The sequence below is a fragment of the Aphis gossypii genome, chromosome 2 (genome assembly GCF_020184175.1).
Source record: "Aphis gossypii isolate Hap1 chromosome 2, ASM2018417v2, whole genome shotgun sequence".
NCBI classification, from domain to species: domain Eukaryota; kingdom Metazoa; phylum Arthropoda; class Insecta; order Hemiptera; family Aphididae; genus Aphis; species Aphis gossypii.
The window spans coordinates 73431599-73452831 of record NC_065531.1 but is presented as its reverse complement, the minus strand read 5'-3'; the positions used below and the strand labels follow the sequence as shown (position 1 = coordinate 73452831).

The following is a 21233-nucleotide window of genomic DNA, read 5'->3' as shown; positions in this document are numbered from 1 at the left end:
TTAACATTGTAACGCGATGATGTGTACTATATAGGTACGACTACGGTGGTGCCCCACCGACGTCGGTTTGTACATAATGAATAATAGTAATATATTATTATTTGAACGGGCGGCTGCAAACGATATTGTCGTTACGACGATTTAACGCGCGTGCGTCGTTTCGGATGATGAATATTATTTTATAAAATATCATATATTCGTGTACGATAGAACACACGGGCTGCAGACGCGCAGATCATTGGCGAAAACCGATATCACACGAAATTAACATGAGATACTTAAAATATACAAGCTTCTCGTAAAAAAGAAAATTTATAAATAAAACCCATTTTTCAGATATTTTGAAATAATCGGCACCAAACTATATGCGATGTAGTACCATAATATATTGTGTTAAATCCCCCAATCAATTCATTTATACATTTTCCAATGGCTTATTATTAGAGTCTTCTCATAAATTAACGTTATATAGTTATCATGTACCTACTTAACAAATAAATATATTTTATTTGTTATAATTTAATTATATCTATCACAAACGTATATTTATGTTTTGCTCGTAAAACAAAAAGTTATCTTAGTATACGTTCCAACACGTTCGACTTGATCACTAAATATTATGATTATTTTTATTAATTTATTTTTTGATACTCGAGTGATTTAAAACTGTATATCTACTATATTACTTTCCTTTTCCTTACAGTGATATAATCCATGTTATGTACCAGAACCAGATATACATTGTACTTAAAACCTTTATTGTATCATTGATTATAAATACTGCTTTTATCATTTATGATATATTATAAGAACTAATGATTCATGTTTCTTAACTTTCGTTTTTTTCTTTAAACGTATATAATGATGTTATTTTGACCAGATAAGTTTTGCATAACATTACAGACATTATAGACGTAGTTCATCGACTAATATTTCGCGATGTATATTGTATACAATATATTGAAAATCGATAAAATACGTTTCTGCGTTATACACGCGGTGAACATAATATTATATACATAGGTAGTTATAATGTAAGCCGTAAAATCTCGACGCGATCGCAAATATCACACAGCGCATTCATATTAAATAGGTATATAATATCATAATACATAACGATTACCGCGTTTTCCCATTCACTCGCATTAGTTAAATGATAAAACGAGAAAATACGGTGGACTCTTTTTATATATAATATTATGTACACCCGATAAACATCCTCTGTGTACATCGTCGTCGCTTTGACACTATTGATCGTCGTATATTATTTCGCACCTTATTTCGAGCACTTGTAGATACACTATACATCCATGCCAGTGCCCCTCAGTTTAGTCTTTGTATGGAATCATGTGATAATAATAATAATTTCCTCGTTATGGTATATATAACGTGATACGTTGTAATTATATTGCGTCGCCCGCTAAGTCCATCATCGCATTTCAAGTGCTGCGATATGCAATCATAATAATATTATATTAATATAGACGAACGCTTAAGTATCATGTCTCTACACTGATGGCTTACACCAACTGATGTATACCATGTGTAGCAGTAAATCATTACCGGTTTCCATTTGACTTACGCGAGTAAAAGTTTTCAGTGTGAACAATGTATATATAATAATAAAATATATGCTGTTGAAGTGGCCAGTGTAATGCTATGTCGCAGAAATTCGTATGATATAGGTATGTACTGAAAATTGAATTAAAAAAAAAAATCGGTTTAAGTATGGGGGATAGTTTTGTATGTGATTAAAATTACATAATCAATGAAAAAAATAGCAGTACGCAGGTACTGCGCTAACATATATAGTTTTAGTATGTTTAAAAATGAAAATAGGTATTAAAAAATTTTAAGTTTTCGATTAACAGTTAATTATGATTGATTTTTTGTACATAAGTCTTGGGATGGATTAGAAGTAAGAAAAATCTATCAAAACTCTAATTTAAACGAAATCGAATTGAAATTTTACGTAAAATCTCGACATTTGTATAATAGGTAGGTACTATAAAAAAAATGAAACGAAACGAGTCCTAAAATGTTTAGACTTTAAACTGTCTTCTCGGTAGTAAATAATCATTAAACACTGAGTTATCAGCGTTATCACTATTTAACTTCATCGTAAGATTTGCACAACGTCCGTATTATGTATAATATATATTAACTTAATGAATAGGTACTGCATTTCGACGGACACTGATTAAATTCGTCAACAGCTACGAAATACTGTGCAGTATACTGTATATAGTGTTCTGAGTGACAATACGCCGTATATACAACTTATAATTTATGAGAATTCGCTGCAACGTTGTTTTTACCATGTTATAAATCCTTTCAATATAATATTATATACCGTTATTTTTTTTCGCCCTTTCATGCCTGCAGCTATTACGCCACGACATTAGATGTATAATAATAATATTATACGTGGAGAAAGAGAGAGATAGAGCGACCAACTGAGCGTGTGTGACAGAGAGAACAACCCCGTCGCTCGTAATTAATAGCAGATTCCTCACATATTGTAGTGTACGGTAATTGTTTTTAGCCGCTATACACGTGTTATCGTCGCCATACATTTATATGTGTGTGTGTAGAGAGAGAGAGAGAGAGAGAGAGAGAGAGAGAGAGAGAGAGAGAGAGAGTTTTAACGGCCTCGTCTGTGCACGGTTACCCTGTGGCGGTCGTTTTTACCATATATATAACATAATGCGATTTTAAACGCACTAAAATTCCATCACGTACGATATTTTAATTAATTCACGTCACACGGCGTAAGTTAGTATGGCTTTTATGGTACACTGTCCCCCCTAATTGATGGCCGCATATCTTGGCAGTTTTGAAATTTTGATAAGATCTTATACTATGTATAGTTTACGACATTTTTGCGTATGCGTATATAATTATATATACGAAATAAAAAGCAGTAATAATAATAACATCGTATTTAAATGAACGACACTTTGTCCTGTCCTCTGCGGTGTGATTCATATTTTCGTCGTGAGTTCAAAAATATCGTAAGTCATTGTGTCGCAAAACGAAATCATACATTTCAATAATATATTATTATTTTGTACGAGTGGAGTGAATCAAGAGTACAACTAAGTAATAAACGAACAACACTAATCTCGGTTTACGCGGTCCATAAATAATATTTATAATAATTTATAACATGCTTATATTATATTTTACACGATATAAACATACGTGTGTATACTTAAAGCGGTGTTTATAGGCGAAGAGCGAAGGAAAAAGTTATCTCGTGGAAAAATATAATATATTATTATGTATATACATATATTCTAGAGTGGCGGACGAAGAACTTTTGTGAATAGATTTCGGACGCTAAATTATGCGCGTTGGCATGTGCAACAGTTAGGCTGCAAATGAGAAGACGAAGAAGAATAAGACGAATAAGAGAGGAAAAGTAAAAAATAAAAATAAAAATAAATAAATAATAATAACAACGCTCGACGAGCGAAATTATGCCATCATCAAACGGCGACGGCGGCGATAGCCGTGGAGGCAGTAGCGCGAACGGAAAGTGGAAACAACAACTACGTGTTGAACGCGGAAAAAGTATAATAATAATAATAATAATAATAACAGCGATGATGATGCAGCGTCGATGATGCTGTCACAATAATAATATAATTATCACGAGCTGTGGAGGAGACGATTGTAGGCGGACGAACGACCGTTTTCGAGAAACGTTTCGTCGTCGAGTGATGTTCGAATATGCGTATTACAAAATTATACCGTTATTATGTGACTGTAATACATAAACTATTGTCAAAAAATTATAATTTATCATTATACATTTATATCACTTTTATAATATACACAATATAGTATATTATACAAACACAGATACTCAACCATTCGATCATCTGTGACTGACTTTCTAGGAGTCACTTGATCAGCTTAGCCATGATGTGACTACTTTTTTTGGGATACATGATAGGTTAGAGATAGCAAACGTATTATTATTAACGTCATCAAGCAAAGTGATGCTAAATAATTAACCGAGTAAATAATAACGAAAGTGTATAAAATGAATAATTATTTGAGTTCCAAACTAAATGTTGTTCGTGGGACTTAAGAAAGCCGCATTTAGAACATATTTTATGCGGGGGTACCTTTAAATAAATTCGAAATATTACTATTTTGTTTTACTATATTATTATATTATATTACTATAGCACCAAAAATTAAAAATGCATATGCATTTGAAAACGGATCAATCGTTTTGAACAACTTTGAACAATTTACTCCTTGTATTCATAAATAATTTGATTTTTCAAACTTGGCCTGTGTAAGAGAAGAATATAATTATTCCATGAATATAATATCCTTTAATTGGGTATAACTATAAGAGTTCATCTATGTATTAAAAATATCGAAATATTCAAGTCACAGTCACTAAAAGCATTGAGTGTGTAATAATAATAAAAAAAAATAGGTAATATATAAATGATAATTAATGGTCATTTTTGTTAAGCTCTGTGCATTATTATGATAATGAAATAAGATAAATTACGTTAGAAATATTGTATATATAAAAATAAATAATACGATTAAGAAGTTGTCTATTTCAAGTTTTTAATATTGTTTTTATGTGAGCGACAAAAAATTGCAGACAAAATTTTTTATTCGTGCTATTTTACCAGACACTCTGTAGGTCAGTAGAATAATAATTATTATTAAAAGATAGTTTCTGCAGATTTGAGTTCAAACGAATAAATCGGTTACAAATATTGGTGTGTAACTCGTGAAAACGAATTCCTAATAATTGAAAAAAAAGTAGCTCGTTTGTGTGGAATAAAAAATTGGCCGTTTTTGGCTCATCGGCAGTCGCGTTCGCTATTATAAATGTGTCTCTGATGCGTGCTTGCGGCGATGATGCACTTGTAAACTTTATGTGCGTTATAAACGTAATCAATTATATATAATATTATATTATAATACATATATACAATAATTAACTCCGATTTACGATATTTTTGAACGGGAGACGACCTCGGGCGAGTGCAGAGATCATATAGGTACGTACGGGATATGTTGTCGTCCTCATCGGTGGCGGTGGTGGCGACGGCGAAAGTGGTGGAAAATAAAATGGCGGGCCGCCATCCCCCGCGGTCAAAATACGCGCACGGCGTACGGCCGTCGCCATGGTCACCACCCTCGCACGCGCCCCGGCACCGGCAACAGCAGCAGTCGACGAATGTCCGGGACCCGCCCGCGCGTTTGGCGGTAGCGGCGGCGGATTGTCCTTCGGGGGTGAATGCTGCATTATATACATATTATATCCGAAAAACGGCATACGTGCCAGCCTGCATATATCGCCAACGATATCATTACGGGACGAGATTGTTGTTGTTCTCAAGAAAAGTATTCTTAGAAATATACGCCTTAAACCACAATTTTATATCATCATAATTCAATATATAGCGTGTAAAATATAATACATAGACACGTTTTAGAATTAATAATTTGAACGCATATTTTGTATTTCCGATACTATATAAGGTATCATACTATATTATTATTGTCTAGATCATAGTAAAAGGATCCATACTCATAACATATGACCTATTACGCGTGGTGCTGTATACTGTTCGACGTTTACCCACAGAGTTCAACGATGGCGCGGGTATGGACGAATTTCACTCGTTTTAGTCGAATTGCACTCGGGTTTAAAAAAGGTAATAGTCGACTACACTTGGCTCAAAAAAAAATAAAAATATTTCAACAAAAATATAATTATGCATTTAAAGGTTTTTTACGTGAGTTAGACGTGAGATTCGTAATATTTTTATCGTTTTTAAAGGCAGGTTTCCACTAACACGTTGTCCGGCTCTTGACATGTTTACTCGTACACATTAACGTTCATAGTGGGAACTCGCCTTAAATTTTAACTCCTTTATTGAACGAGTGCAATTCGACTATCCTGGATGGTACAATTTTGTTGGTAAATTTATAATACAACGTTTACGTCAAATTAATGGTTACTTATTGTAGATAAGTATAGTTTTTTACTGATGTTAGTATATAATATACCTAGGTACCAATAACAATATAGGTATTATGGTGCAAAATAGTATTTATAAAATAAAAGTTATTGTTCAATGTTAAAATAAACTACACTATTATTTATGGTATACATAAATTATTTTGAATAATTTTATATTCAATTTTTTCAACCATCATTTTAAATTTGCAACTTAGTATGACTAAATAAAATATGATTTTTCTCGAATTGTTCAAAACTCTTTATTTTTAATCCAAATTCGGTTAGATTAGTAATAACTATTGTCGTAGGTATGGTGCGGTATTTTTTTTAATTCCCATAAGATATAATATATAGGTAATAGGTATACCCAAATAGAATCTAATTCTTTTTAGTATAGGTATTATACTTATTGATCACTATAATTTTTGCACATCTAAATTCAACTGTGTATAGAATCATTGGCAACTGTGGTAGTTGTACTGATATTCGAATGACCAACAACAGACACATTGGGCTGTTCTAGTAATAAAATACATTCCAAGAACTCAAACATTTCATGTAACAAATGTAACTGTGCAACTTTATTTATTTTGAATTTTCAAGAACTTCCAGTCAATTTTATTAATATTCAATAATATTTTTTGCTTATTAGCACAATATTTGAGTTTTTAGTATAAACTAGGCAATCTAGAATACTATATCGAGAAATATAATATTTTCATAATATATTGTGCTTTAATAATAGATTTTAAGTATTTCTCGTCCGTACCGCAGATGTCAATATTGTTGTATTTATGAATGCAAATCGCTATCTGCGGTGATTATCAAATATGAACATGCTATAATGGTATAATGTCTTATATTACTCAAAAAAATAACAACTATAATCGTGGTCAGTTAGAAGATCACATCCTGATCGCGTTCATTTCGAGTCGATGTCGAAAGTTAACCGTCATTATCCTTTCACTGTCCTGTGACTATCGAACAAATGCGGGTAATTGTTTATGAGCATTATCGCATTTTTGGGTTAGGATTTTCAGAGCATTTACATACAGGCCTTAATTATTTTATTATATAAATAGGAGGATTTTCGTCACGCGTCATCCGTTCAGCTATGTAATTATATTATACGCGCATATCACATCCGAGCAAACAGTACAATATAGGTATACTTGTATAGTTTCGAATTTGTTTCCCGAGAGGGTTTCGTGCATGATCTCTGTGACAATATATACTCGCAAATATATAATATCGTCGCCGGTGCGGAGGGTCCTGCCGCAAGTCCTGCGCGCGTGTGTTCCTACTACGTCATTAATTCAATTCATATAATAATAATAATATATTATGTGTGTATGTGCGCTAATAGCGATATTATAAAATTGCGTACCACTACGTGTCGCACGCGGTCCGGGAGTAATAAATTTCACGTCACCCCGCTCGAGCAGTTTATAGGTAAGTACATGTATATGTATAATATACGGGTACATAAAATATTATAATATCGTACTATATTGTATACATACATACGACTAACCTATTAATGGTCAATGGTCCGGTACCTATAATACACGAGCACACAAGGCGTGACCCTTGACCCTTGGCCCTTGGCCGGGTGCGGTCAACCCTTTTTTTTCTCCGAAACCTTTTTTGCGCGTGTGCACAACACAACGCCCCATCGCGGATACACACATCCACATAAACACTCGGCCGACGACGGGGTCATCGCGGCGACGGCGGCGGTGGACAGTCATTAATAACAATCATTTCCTTACCGTCGACCCAACGACAACAACGAATTATTCACGAGACATTAAGTCGGCCGACGAAAATATTTATTGTCATTTTATAGCACACGAGCGCCGGACATCCGGCACCTACATTGTACATGCGTCCATTGTCCGCGGTGCACCGGTTAATTGGCGTATTGGAAACAACAACAACAATAATAAGTCAATTTGAATAAATACAGATTACGGAATAGGGGATGGTAGTAGTGAACACATATTTCAGTATTTATGTACCTACATAATAATAAAATATGATGTTCTATGCGTGTTTATCCGATAATACGAGTTTCGATAAAAAAAAAAAAAATCAGTACATAAATAGTTGTGTACTGTAAAACTTAGGACTTAATATGTTAGTCAGGTAAAATAGGAAAATAAATTTCAACAGTATTTGCTTTATAGCCGTAATAACCATGATGTTGATATTATATGATTGTTATGTACAGAAACGTATTATTGTATATTAAAAATGTAATATTAATCAGTAAAATAATAAAAGTAATATTATTTCTGTAGTATTATTATTCTACCAATCATGATTAATAATTATGTCATGAATTTGTTTCGATGACCTCTATAAAGTCTATCGTGGTTTTATCGAAATTTGCTTATATAAGTGGTAATGCTTAAGAATATTTATTGATTAAATTTAAGTTACCATAACTAACTTAAGTTTTTTCGTTATTCAGCAGTTTTAAATTTTAAATTAAATATGATTTCAACAGCCTACAAGCAGAGGGCAGGAACCAATTATAACCGCCGTCAAACTTTAATAATTATTATTGTAACGTGTTTGTGAACTGAGAGATTTCGCTTTATATAATTTACAGCTAGAAATCAATGTAAAATAATATAATTTAATGAAATAATAAATATTATAATGCTATGTAATTTTATTGTATACACATTTTCATCTAAAATATTATATACTTAAATTAAAAAAGGTAGGTCAGTGGGTACCGCTTTGCTGTAGGTGCATTACGATGTAGGGTCAGATGTAGTCACTGTTCTAGGTGTATTTGAGTATAGTAAAATTCATAAGAGTTAAGTTCCACGAATAATGATTTTAAATTATAACAAAATAATTGAAATGTTGTTATCCATTCTATCATTTATACAACTAATTTCGTCCAAATTGAAACCTAATATATCTGTAAAGAATAATTATCTTTATACATTTTTTTAGATTTTATAGGTATTAGTATAAAATAATGATGACAAATCTTGTATAACATATATATGAATTTTCAACTACAAAATAATTTACTAATTTTCGTCATTTTCATGAAATTTATCAAAATTCCAGCTTTATCCGGTTATAAAATAATATTCTAATATTCTGATATTACGATATTTTTTAATTCAAAAATTAATCATTTATAAGAAGCTTGTATTAAATTTTCGAAATTCCTATTTTTAATCTACTTTATATACATAAGAAAATTTTAATTTTTAAATATTGACTAAAATTTTTATAATTTAATGCAAAGCTTCTGATATACTGTAATATCCAATTTAATACTATAAAGTTTAAACCATCTTCCATTTTTGAGAATTGAAGCATTTTATTGACAATTTATCGTGTACTCATCCACAAAAAAAAAAAACATAATAAAATCAACAATATATTCATCGCCCAGAATCTAATAAAAACTAATTAAATTGTTATTAGATAATATCTAACTTAAAACAATAAATATCTAATATACATTGTATTTTTAATTTCAGTATGACTGAAAAATAAATTTTTATGATAGTCTATCATAATATTATAAAACAATATTTAGCTGATAATAACAATCAGTCAATATAGTTAAATAAACAGTTTTAGAAATGAAAAATATTATGGTTAAAATTAACTCGTACAAAAACAGGTTATAGTGTTTTAAAGAATTAAATTTCAATAATATTATCATTTAAAACGTGTTATTCTACTTGTAAATTAAAATGATTCTTGTACGTAGAATTGCATTGCAGTAATATCAAATAGAAACATCATACTATTATGTGTTTTGTTAAGAATTAATACAACTGCTAGTTTTGTTTCAAAACATAATGCGTCTACGAATGTTACTTCTCCTTATTAAGTAAATATTTATTTTTTGATGAGAGTGCAAATTATATTGCACAATAATTACGACATTTTCAAAAAATTAAATTTTTTTATAGAAGTAATATAAATCATATTTGTATATTACATAATATAGTGTATAGGTATTGTGTATACTGTACCTATACAAATATTGTTACGTTAAGATAACGTATGCAAAATACAAATTTTAAAATGTTATTTATTTTTATGGTAAAATGACATAATTGGACATATTATTACCATGACGTATTTTATTAGTATATTCCACAGAACACTAGACTTTATTAATTTATTAACAATGAAATACAAAAACAATATTATATAATTTCTATATTTTTTAGTTTTGTAGCGATTGGCTAAGTTTAAAAATGATTTTAAAATAAATTATTATTTTCCAACTATAAAATAAAAGCAAAATACATTTTTATTATTTATAAGAAATATAGTATCATAATGAAAATAATACATTGTTTTAATAAAGTGTAACAATTTGTGGTAATTGTTTTTTTCAACATAAGTAAAATATAAATAAATAATTTCATGATTATTGTTGATGTATACTAGTAATCACACCCAAAATAAAATAATAGTTGCTTTTAATTTATTAAAAAAATTATGTATACACCTATTTATATACTATTTTGGAATAATATTATTTATGAAACGTGTTATTATAACAAGCAAAACGCATTATTGTAACCTGTTTTATGAACAGTAATTAGTAATTAGCCCAAGAAGGTTATAAGAAAATAAATCGTTACACCTTAGAGGGGAGATGAGCTTTGCAACTAATTATTTGAGTAAAAGGCTTCAAAGGCTATATGAATCATTTGAGGAAACTAGTCTAAAATTTAAACAAAGAAAATTCAATTTACAGTGAAAAATACAAATACCATTATAGGTACGTAAGACAGGGATTGACCTAATTTTTGAACAAAAATAAATACTTTATCTAAAGCCAGGCAATAGTCATTAGTATTGTATCTTGCACATCATGGAATAAAAATCAAAAATTAAATAGTACCTAATAGTAATATTATATATTATTCTTATTCATCAGATTAATAAACTCTATATAATAATATGCTATTGTTATAAACTTATAAATTTATAACGGAAAATAATGTTATGTTTGTAATCTATGTATGAAAACATTAAAAAAATAAAAAAAATTAATGTTTAAAATGTATAAATTAATTTGGCGGAATATGATTACTTAAATTTATTAAAATACTGAAATAATGTATTGAATTAGTACCGTAATTTTCAAACTTTTGAACAAAAGTTATTTACTATACCTAATTCACACATAAAATTAATATTAAATATTAAAATCTTATGTTTAACTTGATTTTTTCATAATATTTGGTACATAACGAAATACTGAAATATCAATTGAATACTGTAAAAAACCAATAGATTTTCCAAAAAATTATTCGTGTTCGTCAATTGAGCCGATTTTTCTAAACTACCTAAAATCTATTCATCTATTGTGCCGATGGATTTACCACAAACAAAAATGGTATACATACTTATAGTAAATTTATAACTATCAATCATATTGTGCAGCCGCACAGAGTGTCTTACTATGTTCCCTCATATACATCCAATAGGCTATTATAGTTATTGTAGGAAATTTACAGTCTTTAAAATGTACAGATATATTATATATTATAAATTAAACTTTTAAAATAATAATTGCATTAATTTACTTATCAAATCGACTCTTATAATCTATAATTTTAATAAAATTTTGTTATTAATATTTTGAGTATAGGCGATTCAATGCATTTGTAAGACCGTATTGACATAAGACTTCAACAGAGTACCTAATAACTTTCCATAATTATTTTTAAAATTATTTATTAGATTCGTCCATAATTCAGAAGACGAGATAAAACGTTGTTTTGCGAATCCATTCGACTGAATTCAAAAATAATTACGGGCACGTTACAAACACAATATCTATAGTAATATTATATTATATTATATTGTACACACACGTGTATATGATTTACACCTATTTACAATAATGAACCTCCCTGTTCATGGCTGCGCAGGTATTCTCCGCCCTAGGCACCACCACTGCAGCGATAGAAAGCTCGCCTTAAAATATATAATGTTCCTATACATAAAATATACATACGTATATAAGTATATACGTGTACGTTGTATACACGTCTTACATATACGACTGGCGTGAAATTAATTGCGACGGGGTAACTCCTTAGATTTAAGGAACGGCTTCCATGCGGATATGTACATTATACACAGACGGGCAAAGGGTTAAGGGTGCCTTTGATGTACGTTGCCGGCCCGCCACCAAGGGCGGCCTCGCGTAGCAGTATACAACACACACACACACACTTATAACATATATATATCTATATATATACGCCCTGGAAACCCTTAGGGGTATTTCGTAAATTAGTTCCGAACGCAAACATGGAATTTCTGTATTGTTTTTGTCCCGTCACGCTGTATATATAATGTATGTATTTATATATATATATATACAATATAAATAGTATACACTCGCTATACATAAGTACTATACCTATATATTGTGTGTATATATTTTAATCGCGTAGTCGTGTATCTGAAATGTATTTTGCTAGCGTGTATAATATATATATATATAATATTAAATATAGTAGCTGCCCGTCAAATGCAAACAGCTTCACGATGGTGGGTAGTTTTTGTGAGTTGGTGTTCATTCAATTTGCATAGTATAATATACATGTAAACGTGGTTTGTATACCTGGTATAAACCTGCAGTATACCGTAATAATTTGACATGACGTTTTCAAAAAAAAAAAAAAAAAAAAGTGAAAAAAGCAATGTTATTATTATCTATATAAAACTAAAATTTTTATTCGTTCAAATATAATGGCAACGATAAAACCGCACTCAAAAACGACAAAAAATTTCGAAAAATTTTATTTTTCGGGCCTGTCCGGGATTTGAACCCGGGACCTCTCGCACCCAAAGCGAGAATCATACCCCTAGACCAACAGGCCGCGATATGTGAATGTTATGAACGGTCACTCCATGAAATGATCTAACTACTGTAGAATTTCTCCCACTAGCACGAGTGACTAGATGAAAGAATGTACAAACAAAAAAAAAAATAAAAAATGCAAAAAAATTGCAAAAAAATTTTGTTTCGGGCCTGTCCGGGATTTGAACCCGGGACCTCTCGCACCCAAAGCGAGAATCATACCCCTAGACCAACAGGCCGCGGTGAGAGAAAGACACGAACGATTGTCGTTTAGTCACAAGCACGCGTGATTAAAAAGTAAACATAAAAAAAAAAACCAGTAGTAAAAAGTTATGAAAAAAATATGCAAAAATTTTGTCTGGGCCTGTCCGGGATTTGAACCCGGGACCTCTCGCACCCAAAGCGAGAATCATACCCCTAGACCAACAGGCCGCGATATATGTTGAACGTGAATGCTCATGGCTTAACGCGAACGATCGGTTGTTGGTGACTTTCCATTTCCTTTCACTCGCGATCAAACGGACCGGTTTATCGACGAACTGGAAGTCGAAAAAAAAAATAAATTATAGAAAAAAATAAAAGTTTGCTGGGCCTGTCCGGGATTTGAACCCGGGACCTCTCGCACCCAAAGCGAGAATCATACCCCTAGACCAACAGGCCGCGGTGATAGTGTAATTTAATGTTCACCATTTAGAACGGTGCGAGAAGCTAGTGAAAGGTATCGAATAGAGTTGGCTTACTAACGAGACCGGTTCGAAGGAGGAATGTAAAAAAAAAAAATAATTGAAAAAAAGTGCAAAAAATTTGTCTGGGCCTGTCCGGGATTTGAACCCGGGACCTCTCGCACCCAAAGCGAGAATCATACCCCTAGACCAACAGGCCGCCATGTATGTTACAGTAATTCGTACTCTCTTTAAGGTCCATTAAAATACACGTAAACAGTTTTTTTTCTTCATAATAATATTATAATCGACCGACTTATTACTATTGAGGATTCCCCCTTTTTGTTTTCTCCTTTGATTATCACTGATATTGTTCACTGCCATTGACACCACTGCTGCTACTACGCCGTTCCACCGAATATATAAGTACGCGTGACAGTGATTTTCAACTTGACGATTCGATTAAATACGGAGTGCCGGAATTCCTTCCTTCTTATTAATATAATATAAATAACATAATGTATTTTAACATCCTTTTGATCCCACATTAAATAAGATGATTTGCCAAGCATGTTCGCCCACATTTTATCCTTTGTATATGTATCTACTAACATTGATTTTAGTATTTTACATAGTATAATCAATGTTAGGTAATAATTATAATAATAAATTACAATATATTATTTAGGTAGGTACTTACTAATACGGTTTTAATTTTTAAAAGAATTTTATTCTACTCACTTTAGTAACACAATATATTTGAATAAATAGCTTATATACAACGGAAATGATTTTTTTATTGTTTGCCCGATAACACAACACTGATAAAAAATTATTTGATTTCAATTTCGATTCTTTAAAATACAAAATTATTACGGTTGTGGTTTACTACCTACCGTATACCTAGCGGCTAGCTATATGTATAATGATAATTTGTATAGTAGGTATTAACCATTATTTCCGATTTGTAAAATAGATACCTATGTAGGCATGTGACTATGTAATAGCTTTTTAAATTATTATCAGAGAAAAACAAAAAAACAGAAAAATAAAAATATAATTAAAGGTATTAGGTAATGATTATAATAATAAATAGGCACCTACAGTTTTGATAATAAATATAAATCATTTATTTTACTCATTACTAGCGCTCGGATTTCTATGCACTAAAAAGTATCGAAATATGCCACGTAATATTTGTAGTACAAATCATAAAAATAGGTTAAGTAGAAAATATGCAAGAATTTTTTTTAATTTATTTAAAATTTACAAATTAATTTATTAACACATTATCTATTAATTATACTCAAATACTTAATGTACTTATAAAGTATGTTTGTAAAATAAATTTCGTCAGTATCTTCAAGCTATTATGCTTCGTTAAGATTATTAACAAAAATCCAAAAATGTGAAAATAAAATAAAAAATGATATACGGCCATACGGGTAGTTCGGAAACAACTAAAAGCAATAATATACCTACTCATTAAATTGAATAAAGTTAGGTAAGTTCCTAATAAATTTTATAAAACTAACTTTTTTTATTTCACAATAGGTATTATGTTATAATATAGGTAAAAATCAAAATGAACAATATTATGTGACCGTGGTATAGACTATGTCTATGTGAGTGTAATACTAATAATAAAAAAAATAAAAAAAATACATGTTTCATCAATTAAAAAATGTTCTCATTGGAAGAAAATTGACAAGATAATAGTAATATAATACTTAAGTGAAATAATATTATAATAATAAAATTTTTAGTATTAGGTATTTAGGTATAATTATTAGTACTATAAGAAATTTTAATTTAATTTCAGTGGGTATTTTGCCTTTTTAGCAGTTTATGATGATACTATGATTACAATGTATAATTATTATACTAGTAAAAATAAGGTATATATCTATATCCCACACTTAAAATACTATCTATCATTAGTTATTACCTACTTATAAGAATAATTTATTATACTATGTTTTACATTCAAATCATTAAAGATTAAGCAAATATATTTTTTTTACTTATAATTGAAGCTTAGGAGGAAAAAGTAAATACCATGTAATTGATTATTTCAAATGTGTCTGCAAAAATGTTTAATAATGATTTATCATTGCCTTTAGTCTTCCGTATGCAGTTACTAAAAAAGACAATATTTACAAAATCTACAAATTTAGGAATTTCAACGTTATTAATCAGTAGAAGTACCTAATCCATTAAAATACATTTCAGTATTATTATCCATATTTGTATATAATTGTTCATAACATGCTTTATAAATAAAAATATATTTTGTCTTTAAATATGGAAATATCTGAATCTCAAGAAAAATATGTGTATGGCTATGTAAAACGAAATATAGATTTAAATTTATCGGATTATAATATTGACAATAATCTATAGAGATGTTTAATTTATAAACGAATATTTTAAATAAATAGTGAATCCCTATAGAAGTTATCTTATAAATTTTAATTTTATAAAACAATACTTAAAATATAGACGCAAACATTTAGCTTTATGACATTTTTCAGTTTCTCATAAAACATTAAATCTGTTCCAATTTAATTCTCAAATAATATCTTATCAATTCAACATTAAAAACAATATATTATTATTCTATATTTCTGTAGTAATATTTTCTATGAATTTCACCTAAATATTCTATGTGAATCTTATAGATGTACTTTAACATTGTATAGTTTTAAATGTTATATTTAAATATACTTGTATCTGATATTCATATACATAATTATTAAGCGTAATAAACTATAATAACTAAAATTGTCAACTTCAAATGCTCTATTTTAAAAAATGTACCGATTTACATAAACAATTAATTTTATTTTCCAATCGCTTGACTATAATATGCGTTTAATATATAATTTATACGACTCGGAATTTATTGCATGTGTACATAGTTTTGTGGGCTATTAGATTTATAGCTAGGTAAGGTAGAAATAATTCTAAGATACTACGAAAAAAATTATGAATGTTTAAAATGCATGTTTTTTTATAATTTTTAACGATAGTACAATTAAAAAATTCGTTATTTCAAATGTATTTATATATTATTGTTTCGCAGTACAATTTATTATTATAGTATATATTTATAGTACCCCATATAGTATGTTTTATACACCATCTTGCTTCGTTGGCTTGGTGATGTATTATAATACAATATTATTATTATTATTGATAATATATTTGGACAAGCCAGCCCCGATTGTGGGCGGAGGAAGAGCCGAGAGGTCAAGGGTTCGGGAGGGCGAAACTTCCCCCAAAACGGAATAGATTGCATGCGCGGCTTGTGTGTTATACGCATTGTGGGTTCTAAACTGGTTTGGGGCGTTTTACAGTAAAAATAACAAAATATAATAAAATAATAATAATAAACGTCTGCGGACGAACGGGACAACAATAATAATATTCTACAATTCTATAATATTATGGTAGGTACTCACCGGTGATTTTAGAGTGCCGCTTTTCGTTTGCGTTCCGTATGTCCTCCGCCGTCGACTACTGACTAGTAATATTTAAATATGCGCTCTTCTGCGTTTAACCCTTTCGGTTGTGTTTTTTGAACCACGTCGATCTAAATTTGCCTTTTTTTCCTGTTACTCTCTCTCTTTTCTACACAAACACATGCACACACTCTATTTCACACTGTATCCCCTTAACCCCCGTCACGACACCCGTTCACGGCGCCCTTCTATACCCTATATGTATATTGTATATATTATAATATTATATACACGCGCCACGCTACCGGTTCCCCGCGAGAAAGCACGTCGAATGCGGAACACAGCCTCCCAGGATCGAGCGCATAAATTTGCATACCCTTTTTATTATTATTATTAAACATATAGGTAGACATGCATATTATATATTATTATTATACTATGCGTGTAATAAAGGTGTAGGTACTGTCGTTTTGAATGCACCTGGATCGACGAACCCGCACTCGCGTTTTTAAAATCATACGGATTCGTCAAAATCGGTGCTTTCAAGCTTATAATATGTATCCATTATATTATGTTGTGAAGTATACTATATTTAATATGTGTATCGAAAAAAAAATAGTTGCGATTTGTGTATAACTATGGATTTTTATTTTATTCATCTTTTTAACGTGCATATAGGCACATGATTACAGAAATATAGTTGGCTCGTATTAGGTAAAACATTTTCTAACTCGTAGGAAACTGTACATGAACGAACGCATCCTTTATATTTCTATATATCTAGCTCCTTTACGACGTTGCTGCAAGAAACGACGGCTATTTGGCATAAGCGACGAAGTAATTTGTGCCAATATTAATATTTGGTATATCTATTTCAAAATCATCAATACATAATCCATAATATAGAATAGTAAAAATCTATGTTTGTATGGTTTACTAAACTAAATTCATATACGTATAGATCGTCTTTATTCGTAGATTATTGAAAGCATGTACGTACGTATAGATTAGCGTTTATGAATAAATGAATAATACAATTTATATTTTCTTATTTCGTTTTGGCTTTTGTCTTCCACCAATAATGATGTTACTTGGAGCAATATAGTTTTACTTGTGTATACTAGTTAGATATGTATAATACCATATAATAAACGTGAACAAATGTGTCTTTATTATTTCTTTCTTTGAGTTGTTTGACATCAATTGAAAATAATTCATGAGAAATTGATACCAAGCATATATAGTCAATTTTGTTTTTTTAGAATTATTCTTAGAATCTTTCACCGTCATACGTAATATAATTTATATACGTATGTCGTATGTGTGTATACCGTATAGTGTATTTATTAGAAATGTTGTATACAAGACACAAGTATTATATTATATTATGTAATTTTTTTCTTTTATCAGTGAAATTATATGAACTTGGTATACATAATATATTAGCTATCAAACTTATATTATCAATTGGATATTGTGTTTTTAGCAGTTGAAGGTTGATAAAATATAATATTGTAAATAATATTGTGCCGATACTTTTTATAAATATTTATTAACTTGAATTATGCCACTATGGATATTTTTAATTACTGATAGTACCTATTATATCATAATAATTTAGTATTATACGTGTACACTGTACAACCATACATTTTAATCGTTTTACATTTTAATTTACATTGCAATTGCATAAAAAAAAAGATATTAATGTATACCAATCACGCGCGTACTACTAAAATCATGTTTAAGAGACCATTTTCTTACTATTTATTTAATAAATATTTAGTGATATTTTAAACATTTAATTTTTATGCAACCGAGTAGAAGTACTTCAATGTATATTTTATTATAGTTATCTACATGCCTTAGCTTTAACTTTTTCGCTTTTTAAGTTTTAAATAAGGTTTACAATTCAACAGTAAAAAATATATTTTAGATATATCTTATAGTATTTATAACTTAATTAGAAAATCTGAAGTAAAATCAAAACTAGTATAAAACAGAATAATTTTACAAAATTGAGATAACTTGAACTTATATGATAATGATGTATGTTTTATATAAACAATTTAAAAAGTTTTGACTTATAGACAAACGTGAAAACATGTGTTAAAGAAAAATCTGTAAACAAATAGTTATTTCCTGATTACGTACAGTTGCCGTAAAAAAATGCAACGTCTGGAATGTTTTTAATCTGTTGTTTTTGTTTTTGTTTTCTTCTCTCGTTTTCTTTTTTTTTTTTTAATCGACGATAAATATTTATGGCACTTGTTGCACGCAAATTAAATCCAGCCACCGCTGGCTGAGGGGATGGATAAATTACTTCTTTTAACAGCAATAACAAAGAAGGCAGCAGCGGCGTCGGCGTTGTGGTAGGGTGAGGCGCGAGGTGCAATAGAATAATAATAAAAAAGTAAGAAACTTTTCCTCGCGGCGAGGGTAGTTAAAACATTTGGCCTTGAGAGAAATATGAGTCAAGGTCATAATTAAAATAAAAAGAACGCAAAAAAGTTCAACACTCCCCTTACCGACATTGCACGCGGTCTTTAGTGCAGTGGCACGCGATAAAAAATAAAAAAAACACTGCCAGTAATAATAATAAACACAAAAGCACTCCTCCTTTCGCCTTCATCCACCATTCGTTAAATGATTATGTTTAGCACATTTTTTAAGATTTATTTTCTTTTCCCCCTTGACCTAAATTAAAAGACTCAAGTATTTTTTATACTCTTGTTGATATTTTGTGAAACATTGAGGTCCACGAATCACGTTAGATTGATTTATTATATGATTTAAGCTTGCAAATGATAATTGTGCTGTTGAAATTACACCAAAAAATGACAAAAGGATAAACTATCTCTGGTATTCACTGATTTTTTTTTTTTTTTATTTGGCTGTAATTTATATTCAATGGTACAATAAATGTAATGGATATAATAACATCATAAATTTTTTAACTTTTTAAAATGAGAAATGAGAAAAATCAATTAGATATTTTATCATATTCAATATTAAGTCTATCCTACTCTATCGAAAAGCAATATTACAGTAAATAGTAATTCTTTCGCGTGCATGAAAACTGTTTAATTAATTTATTAATAATATGTTTGAATAATAGGTAATAATAATAATATTATTTCGATTCCGTGTAACTGTAACAAGTACTTAATGTAAATGTTGTACCCTTACAGTATAATGAAATAATTACCACTGTTACTATTTATTTTTTCTATTATAACTCATAAGTAGATGTGTTATTTTATAGGCACAAGAAAATGGTTATTTAATTAATGGATATTCCTGTATAATATTATAATACCGTCAAATAATATTTCGAGAAACTGATCAAAGTTATTCATTTGATCACAATACGTTTTATTTAATATGATATGGGTTTCTAAAATTTTCAACTTATAGGTACTGTCATACAGTTTTAACTGCATGTGCGAAACCAAAATTAAATATTTTCTATAACATATTAAAATGGCTTTTTCAGCATAATTTATTGTTTAATAAACGTAAAGTAATAGTTATAGAAATTGTTTAGTTTTAAAAGTTATATTTTGGATAATGCGTCAACAAAGTAAAAATACAGAGTTTAAAAAATAAAGTGCTTTTCAATTGAAACGCCCTCGAGTTATTAATACTATTGTACGAGTCAAACAACTAATGTGATATAAATATGTATGTATACTAATCTATTATAGTCTACAGAGTACCTAAATTGATGTCTCGTCGCAGAATATTTGATGTCTTACAACTACATTATTAATATGAATTACTGCAATCTATTGAAATAATATATTATAATGACAAATATTTTCTCGTATGTATTATTATTATGTCTGTGGCAATTATAATAATAATTGCTAATATAAACTGCAAATTATTGGCGATGCAGACGATATAGGTACACTATGCGTGTTAATAATAATATATGATAATATAATAATGCGAACGATATTTGCGCTTGGGAATTTAACACAGTTAATAAGTGTTTTAAAAGGGTCGAGTAATAATTTGCCGAGGTACAAATTCGCACAGTCGTATTATAGATAGCTTACACGTTATATTATTTCTCGTTTTGGCATCAAGTTAACAGTAATAATAATAATAATTTCGGCGGATACCCTTGTATTCTCTGACAACGGACACGTTTTTTAATAATATACGTACACGCAACCGCGACCTTATATTATTATATATGTATAAAGGAT

General features: G+C 29.7%; 1 long non-coding RNA gene and 5 other non-coding genes across 6 annotated transcripts in view; all 6 read right to left on the bottom strand.

The window, feature by feature from the left end:
- The window catches only part of LOC126550117 (uncharacterized), a 48977-nt gene extending 31655 nt beyond the window's left edge, over nt 1-17322 (bottom strand). The window contains exon 1 of the long non-coding RNA XR_007604165.1: nt 17017-17322. This is a non-coding gene — a long non-coding RNA (uncharacterized LOC126550117). The remainder of the gene's footprint in view (nt 1-17016) is intronic.
- On the bottom strand, nt 12838-12909 carry Trnap-ugg (transfer RNA proline (anticodon UGG)). Its single transcript has one exon. It is a non-coding gene; the product is annotated as a tRNA-Pro (tRNA).
- Nucleotides 13058-13129, bottom strand: Trnap-ugg (transfer RNA proline (anticodon UGG)). Its single transcript has one exon. It is a non-coding gene; the product is annotated as a tRNA-Pro (tRNA).
- Nucleotides 13251-13322, bottom strand: Trnap-ugg (transfer RNA proline (anticodon UGG)). The gene has a single exon. It is a non-coding gene; the product is annotated as a tRNA-Pro (tRNA).
- On the bottom strand, nt 13479-13550 carry Trnap-ugg (transfer RNA proline (anticodon UGG)). Its single transcript has one exon. It is a non-coding gene; the product is annotated as a tRNA-Pro (tRNA).
- Trnap-ugg (transfer RNA proline (anticodon UGG)) lies at nt 13701-13772 on the bottom strand. The gene has a single exon. It is a non-coding gene; the product is annotated as a tRNA-Pro (tRNA).
- Nucleotides 17323-21233: the final 3911 nt, after the last annotated feature.